At 41.6% G+C, this 8,862-nt stretch overlaps 1 non-coding gene across 1 annotated transcript; it reads left to right on the top strand.

Moving 5' to 3' along the window:
* The first annotated feature begins 2,494 nt into the window (after positions 1-2,494).
* On the top strand, positions 2,495-2,603 carry LOC136478720 (small nucleolar RNA R71). Its single transcript, XR_010764435.1, has one exon. It is a non-coding gene; the product is annotated as a small nucleolar RNA R71 (small nucleolar RNA).
* Positions 2,604-8,862: the final 6,259 nt, after the last annotated feature.

Raw genomic sequence — 8,862 nt, 5'->3', positions numbered from 1 at the left:
CTTGGTCATGTATCGTGCAAAATACCAACAAGAACACCAAGACTCATGGAATGGATTAGAATAAAGGGGTTAGCGACTAACCATCCAGGGGTTAGTCATTCTTGGAGGTTTAGAAATATTTTTGTATTGATAGAATTTATCAGGATGCTTGTCTCATACTTTTTATTTATTTATGCAGAATGCAATATAACTAGATGTATGTATAACGTTTATTTTTATGCCACCACAGTGAATACTCTCTCATATGAGGTATTCACATGGAGCTTAGGATTTTATAATGCAATAATGAAATTTTTATTTTTATTGTCTTAATGCATGTGAATGCAGAAAAGTAAGTATGCTAAAGTAAAAATAATAATTCATGCAATGTTGAAAAGTAAATATGGATAACTACCAATTTTACCTACTAGCAAGGGTTTGGATTTTTAAGTCCTCTGGACAGAACTTTTTGTCTAATCCTGTTCATTCTTCAGGTGCATTAATTGGCCTCGGAGATGGAGACCTTGATGGTTGCACCTCTTATGATGGTGACTCTGATGATGATGTCACCTTTTCTTTCCAGACCTGCTTGGTCTATGGACTTGATTTGGGCAGAGTAGGTTCGTTCTTCGCAACTTCTTCATCTTCATTCTTTAGGAGTTGATTCTTCCAGCGTTGGGATGATCGACGTCTCCTCTTGGAGCGGGTCTTCTTTGGTTGTTCATAAGTTGTATAACTATTAAAATAACATCATACCTTTTCTCCTAGAAATTGGAAGTGGACTTGTCCAGATCCGACGTAGATGATCACGTTGGTGGTGTTGAGGAATGAACTTCCAAGGATAATAGGTATGTCTTCTTCTTCTTCTCTCATGTCTAAGACCATGAAGTTGGCATAGACATAGTGAACATGTATTCTTACTATGACATCTTTTGTTATTCTCTCCAGAAATTAGATTGATTGATCCACCATCTGCAATTGCATATATGTAGGGAATAAAGGTTCATCACCAAATAAGTATTCATATGTTACCTTGGACATTATTTTGACACCCGATCCAATGTCACAAAAGGTGCTATGGAATATTCTTTGTCCAATGGTACACTTGATCATGGGTACTCCTGGATTGTCCTTCTTGATAAGGAATGGTGAAGCGAGGAGGTGGTCATGCTCAGATTAAAGTGTGTTGATCATGTTGACTGATTCTTCTTGTGGCTGCCTGGTCTTGTTCCTCCTTCTTCTTTGGTTGTTTTTCTTCTTGTTTACTATTGTCTCTTTGAGCAAATACACCATCTGAGGATGACTAGGAGAGTGGTGTATACGATTCTTGAAAGTAAACTTCTCCTTTCTATTCTTGATTGTGAAGCCGATCTTGGCACTGTCCGCATAGATGATGGCTTTTGTGGTGCTCAGGAAAGGTTGGCCCAAGATGATGGGTGCCCTTTCATCTCCACCTGTTTCCAAAACCACAAAGTCCGTGGGTACATACGACTGTCCCACTCGAACAATGGCATCTTCAAGAATTCCATTGAGGTAGCAGAGCGACTGATCTGCAAGCTGCAAACACATATTTGTGTACAACAGAGTATCTCCATTAATTTTATCATAAATTTAATTTTGGCATGATGTTGACATTTGCGCTGAAATCACAGATAGCTTCTTGGAAAATATGAGGTCCAATGGCTATGGGGATGACAGGTCTCCTAGGATCACCTTTCTTGTCAGGCAAGGAATAATCTATCCACCTTTCTATCGATGGTTGTATGCAGTAGTATGCTGCATTGTGAATATCGACAAGATTTGTAGTATCTAGATCTTTCAATTGCCCCAAAATCTTACCTTTATCAATCAAAGGAACAGCAGCCGCCAGCTAAGCTATTTGTGATTCTATCATTTTATTAAAGCTATGCTGGTTTTTAATGGCAGAAGAGAAGCTATCCATTCTATTATTTATGTTTTCTAAGATTTTATCATTGGAGGCTAGTTTTCTAGATAAGCCCTTCATAATTTTAGCTTGGCTAAAAATTAACTCTTGAAATTATTGTAATTATTACCTTGGTAATTACCTTGGTAGTTGGGCCTCTATTGCTGATTCCATCCTTGATTCTGTTGAGGATGATAGTTGTTGTTGTTGATGAAGTTCACATCCTCTTAGGTTTTAGGATAGTTGTTCCTTCAATGCCCAGTGTTTCCACACTCTTCACAGGTCATGCGGGAATCATGAATGTGCATGACTTCTTGCTTCTCATTAGTTCAGTCTTCAAGCTTCTTCATGAGTAGGTCCATCTTGGTAGACAACATATCTACCTCCTTGAGTTGATGCATACATCCACCTCTTTTGTGGGTTTGAAGGCGTTCTTCATTCCAACCTTAGTTGGAGGCCATCTTCTCTACAAGAGTTGTTGCACCTGGGATCATGAGTGATAGGAAAGCACTTCTAGCAGCAGCATCCATGTTCTCACGGGTACTATTAGTCAACCCGTGGTAAAAGGTCTACATGAGTAGCCAATTCTCCATCCCATGATGAGGACATTATAATATGTAATCTTGGAAGCATTCCCATGCCTTGGGGATAGATTCATAATGTTGCTGTTGGAAGCTCAAAATTCTCCCATGTAGAGCATTGGTCTTGTTTGTGGGAAAGAACTTTGCTAGGAAGCCAGTGGAGCAATTATCACATGTAGTATTTCTATATTTGTTGGCATAGAAGCATTGCTTCACCTTCCCCAAAAGTGAGAATGGGAAGATGCAAAGTAATATGGTGTCTCTAGATACTCCTTTGATGGTGAAAGTGTTGTAGATCTCCAAGATGTGTTGGAATGAGCATTCGCATCTTCTTGTGCCTTTCCACAAAATTGGCTAGCTTGCACCATATTTATGAGAGCTGGCTTGAGCTCAAATCCATTATCTCTAACATTGATCGCTGGTCCAGTATGAATGTTGGCCGTAGTTGGAGCAGAGAACTCATAGAGGGTCTTGTCAGCCATGGCTTCAAAAATTGGTGTTAAGCTGCGGCTTGTCTGGTTGTGTTCCGATTCTAGAGATGGAACTTTCTTGAGTTTAGCTATAGTCCTAATTAATGCTTCTAGATCTTCAACATAGTTTGTTGGAAGGTCAAAACCGGTCATACATTACCCTGCATAAGATATAAAAAATAGACAGAACAAGGGTAAGCCTATTTGAGCAGAGGTCAATGGTTATCTCAATCACATCAATAGTACAAGTTTATCAATATTTCCATCCTGACTACCTACCTTCCCCGACAACGGCGCTAGAAATGCTTGTTGGTATTTATTAACTTGTCACTTGTTTAAGTAGCCACCTAATGTTTATTGACATTTCTTAGCATCACTTTTACTAAGTTGTCATCCCTAGCTATGATGCCAGAAATGCTTGTTGGTACTACCTAGTGCCACCTCTAGAATGACACTAAGAAGTTCTTTACTATTTTATGTGACTAGAAAGAATATATAAATAAAAGGGATCTACAAGTGTACAAATAATTATACCATTGTAGCACTTCACCCAGGAGTATTCTAGGTATCGTTATTTATATTTTTACCACAGGGAAGGACAGGCAGTTGGAATATATTGATAACTTATACACATGATGGAGAAATAAACTATAACTAATATTCTACTCACAACAGGGGTAAGTCAAGAGATAAATATGATAAGTAATGATAAATGATGAATGATCACTCAGAGTACTCCTTTCTATGGCATTAGCATTGCTAAGTAGAAATTAGAGGAATAATTCCTAAGTCATTCTTAATTACAAGTCAAAGCATACGTTGATTAATCCAATTACACTTAGTAGTCATCGCTAAGGTCAACTTCATATCTACACATAAGGGATATTACTAAGGAAGATCAAGAACAGAGCATGTCTTCCTTCATAACTAGATCCCACTTGTCCTATGTTCAAGGAGTGGACTACAAAGGACTCAACGGGAGTGTCACATCCGCGATCTACCACATGGCCAGGAATATAGGGTGCATCCATAGGTAAACAACGTATAAGCACCACACTTACACAATGTTGACCACTCACCCCATGTACACTAGAGCGAGCGCAAAACAAACTTATGCTTGAATATAACCACAATCTAGCTATACTAAGCATATAATCAAAGTAAACAATGAACATGATAACTAGGAACATACAACAACAACAACAACAAAGCCTTTAAGTCCCAAACAAGTTGGGGTAGGCTAGAGTTGAAACCCAACAGAAGCAATCAAGGTTCAGGCACATGAATAGCTATCTTCCAAGCACTCCTATCTATGGCTAAGTCTTTGGGTATATTCCATCCTTTCAAGTCTCCTTTTATTGCCTCTACCCAAGTCAACTTCGGTCTTCCTCTGCCTCTCTTCATGTTACTATCCTGACTTAGGATTCCACTACACACCGGTGCATCTGGAGGTCTCCGTTGCACATGTCCAAACCATCTCAACCGGTGTTGGACAAGCTTTTCTTCAATTGGCGCTACCCCTAATCTCTCACGTATATCATCATTCCAAACTCGATCCCTTCTTGTATGACCACAAATCCAATGCAACATACGCATTTCCGTGACACTTAGCTGTTGAATATGTCGTCTTTTCATAGGCCAACATTCTGCACCATACAACATAGCAGGTCTAATCACCGTCCTATAAAACTTGCCTTTTAGCTTTTGTGGTACCCTTTTATCACATAGGACACCAGACGCTTGCCGCCACTTCATCCACCCTACTTTGATTCTATGGCTAACATCTTCATCAATATCCTCGTCCCTCTGTAGCATTGATCCTAAATATCGAAAGGTATCCTTCCTAGGCACTACTTGACCTTCCAAACTAACATCTTCCTCCTCCCGAGTAGTAGTGCCGAAGTCACATCTCATATACTCAGTTTTAGTTCTACTAAGTCTAAAACCTTTGGACTCCAAAGTCTCCCGCCATAACTCTAGTTTCTGATTCACTCCTGTCCGGCTTTCATCAACTAGCACTACATCATCCGCGAAAAGCATACACCAAGGGATGTCCCCTTGTATGTCCCTTGTGACCTCATCCATCACTAAAGCAAACAAATAAGGGCTCAAAGATGACCCTTGATGTAGTCCTATCCTAATTGGGAAGTCATCCGTGTCTCCATAACTTGTTCAAACTCTAGTCACAACATTGTTGTACATGTCCTTAATGAGCCCGATGTACTTTGTTGGGACTTTACGTTTGTCCAAAGCCCACCACATAACATTCCTTGGTATTTTATCATAAGCCTTCTCCAAGTCAATAAAAACCATGTGTAGGTTCTTCTTCTTCTCCCTATACTGCTCCATAACTTGTCTTATTAAGAAAATGGCTTCCATGGTTGACCTTTCGGGCATGAAACCAAATTGGTTCATAGAGACCCACATTATTGCTCTCAAGCGATGCTCGATAACTCTCTCCCATAGCTTCATAGTATGGCTCATCAACTTAATTCCCCGGTAATTTGTACAACTTTGAATATCCCCTTTATTCTTGTAGATTGGTACCAATATACTTCTTCTCCACTCATCAGGCATCTTGTTCGATCGAAAAAATATGGTTGAACAGCTTGGTTAACCATACTACAGCTATGTCCCCGAGGCATCTCCACACCTCGATTGGGATACCATCCGGTCCCATCGCCTTACCTCCTTTCATCCTTTTCAACGCCTCTCTGACCTCAGATTCTTGGATTCTCCACACAAAGCACCTATTGGTGTCATCAAAAGAGTCATCCAACTGAAAGGTTGTGTCCATATTCTCACCATTGAACAATTTGTCAAAATACTCTTGCCATCGATGTCGAATCTCATCCTCCTTTACCAAGAGATGCTCCCTTTCATCCTTAATGCACTTAACTTGGTTGAAGTCCCGTGTCTTTCTCTCATGAACCCTAGCCATCCTATAAATGTCCTTCTCTCCTTCCTTCATACTCAAATGTTGATAAAGATCCTCGTATGCTCTACCCTTTGCCACACCTACAGCTCACTTTCCAGTCTTCTTTGCCACCTTATACTTCTCTATGTTGTCCACACTCCTATCATGGTACAAGCGTCTATAGCATTCTTTCTTCTCCTTAATAGCCCTTTGGACTTCCTCGTTCCACCACCAAGTATCTTTAGCCTCGCATCCCCTTCCTTTGGTTACTCCACACACCTCTAAGGCTACCTTTCGAATGTTGGTTGCCATATGAATAATATTAAGAAGAATGTTGAATTAATTGTAGCAAACATATGAATAATGAAAGATACAAAATAGGATACAAGGGGCTATACCAAGCCATGCTATTAACATGATCAGGAATCCAAACGAAGCTTGCCTCACTCTAGATCTAGTCTAGCTAGCTATGCCCTATAATATGGGTTTCTATCTTCTTGACTGAATGACTTGAATCAGGGTTATGTTTGGGGGGTGGCAGGGGCTGGTATATATAGGCTATAGCATCCATTCTAAGCTCTCAGATCAAACTGACTTGAAAGGATGGCGTAGATGCAAACCCTAAGGCGGTGGAGCACCGACATTCGAAGGAGGAGGTGGACAGGGGTTGGCCAGCCTACAGGTGGGGCTAGGTGGCCCCACCTTGTAGTGTCTCATGGTGTTCTTTAGTGGTTTGGCTTCTAATGTCCTCTAGAACCTTCTAGAGTTGTTTTTGTTGTGGATAAGCATGATTAATTCTAACATGTGGGTCCACCTTGATGGTTTTCTGAATAAACCCTGCTAAAAACATAGAATCACCAAAACTCATGGAATTTGTTAGTTTAAACCCCTAAGACTATGTTGGTGATTACTTTCATTCATTATATTGACAATTAATAATGTTTGTTAACTACCATCATTTTGATAGAATATCGTTGGCAGTCCTCTAAAGGGTAAGTGCTTGATGGTGGGCCTATGACTTGATGTTAGGCTTGCTTCTAAATTCAATGGAGTAAGTATCAAGCTCGATAGCCCACTTGATGATGTGGCCATTGGCCTCTTTGTTGCGGAGAATGTCCCCTAGAGGGAACTTGGTGACCACGGTGATCTTATAATACTCGAAGTAATGGTGGAGCTTGCATGATGTGATCAGAATAGCATATAGCAATTTTTGAAATTGTGGATAACGAGTTTTGGGCTCGTTAAGGACCTTGCTGATGAAGTAGACCAGATGTTGCACCTTATAGGCATGCCTGGCCTCCTCACGTTCGACAATGATAGCTATGCTAACGACATGAGAAGTGGCGGCGATGTAGATCAGTAGAGTTTCATCTGGTCGAGGTGCTGTCATGATCAGAGGCTTCATTAAAAACAACTTGAGCTACTCAAAAGCTATATCAGCCTCCTCTAACCAAGAGAAGTGCTCAGAGGCCTTGAGGAGTTTAAAGAACAGTAGTCCCTTTTCGCCGAGGCGCTATATAAAGCGGCTTAGAGTAGCCATGTAGCCTGTAAGCTTTTGTATGTCCTTTACGTAGGCCAGATATTTTATGTTGGTGATGGCAGAGACCTAGTTGGGGTTGGGTTTGATGCCATGGGCACTGATGATGTAGCCCAGTAGTATACCAGATGGAACTCCAAAGATGCACTTTGAAGGGTTCAACTTACATCTGTACCTTTTTAGGTTGGTGAATGTTTCTTTGAGGTCAGCGATGAGATTATCGGTGGTCTTGGACTTGATGACCACATCGTTGATGTATGCTTCGGCATTGCAGCCGATCTATTGATCGAGGCACATTTGGATGGCCCTTTGGTAGGTCGCCTCGATGTTCTTGAGTTTGAAGCACATGGTGGTATAGTAGTACGCACCGAAAGGCGTGATGAATGATGTCTTGATCTAGTCGTCTTCCTTCAAGGATATCTAATGATAGCCGGAGTAACAGTCGAGGAAGGAGAGTAGTTCATAGCCGGTGGTGGAGTCTACAACCTTGTCTATCCGAGGCAGACCAAAGGGGTCTTTAGGGCAGTGTTTGTTGAGATCAGTATAATCAATGCACATTCTCCATTCTTTATTCTTTTTTTTGAACAAGAACAAGATTCGCTAACCACTTAAGATGATACACTTCTTTTATAAATCTAGTAGCTAAGAGCCATTTTATTTCTACCCTAATAGCCTCCTTCTTGTCTAGCGTGAATCATCAAAGTTTCTGCTTGATCAGTTTGGTAGTCGGCAAGACATTCAAGGAGTTCTCGATCTTCTCCCGTGGTACCCCTGGCATGTCTGTAGGTTTCCAAGCAAACACATCGGTGTTAGCACATAGGAAGGAGATGAGCATGCTTTCCTATTTGGGGTCGAGGTGAGCCCCAATCTTCAAGGTCTTGGAGGGGTCATCGAGGCTAGGGCCGACCTCTTTGGTTTCCTTGGACTTGGCGGAGGCACGAGGAGGCTCCACAGATGGGATCTCTAGGTCATTGGTAGGCACCGTCTTGGTGTCGGTGACCACATTAGCCATCTGGATGGAGAGGTTGGTGGCTTTGGTGAGGGCAAGACTTTCTATCTCGTAGGCGTAGGCGATAGAGAGGTTTTCCCATAGGGCCAGGACTCCTGCAGGCAAAGGCATCTTCTGCACCAGATAGGCATAGTGCAGTATGGCTATGAACTTGGCTAGAGCTGGCCAACCAAGTATGATGTGGTAGGTGGTGTTGAAGTCAATGGCATAGAAGTTGATGTGTTTGACGCGGTAGTTGCTAGCCGTGCCGAGCTATACTGGTAGGGTGATCTCTCCAAGCGGTTTGGATGCCCTACCAGGTACCACACCCTAGAAGGAGGAGTCAAAGGCTATGAGATCTCCTATCCTAAGGCCTAGCTCCTTTAGGGCTCTGGTAAAGAGGAGGTTTAGAGCGCTCCCGCCGTCGATGAGCACTTTTCTAAAAAGCACTTTCTGGACGATTGCA

This window comes from Miscanthus floridulus, chromosome 8 (genome assembly GCF_019320115.1).
Source record: "Miscanthus floridulus cultivar M001 chromosome 8, ASM1932011v1, whole genome shotgun sequence".
In the NCBI taxonomy this organism is placed as follows: domain Eukaryota; kingdom Viridiplantae; phylum Streptophyta; class Magnoliopsida; order Poales; family Poaceae; genus Miscanthus; species Miscanthus floridulus.
This window is presented reverse-complemented; position numbering and strand designations above follow the sequence as displayed.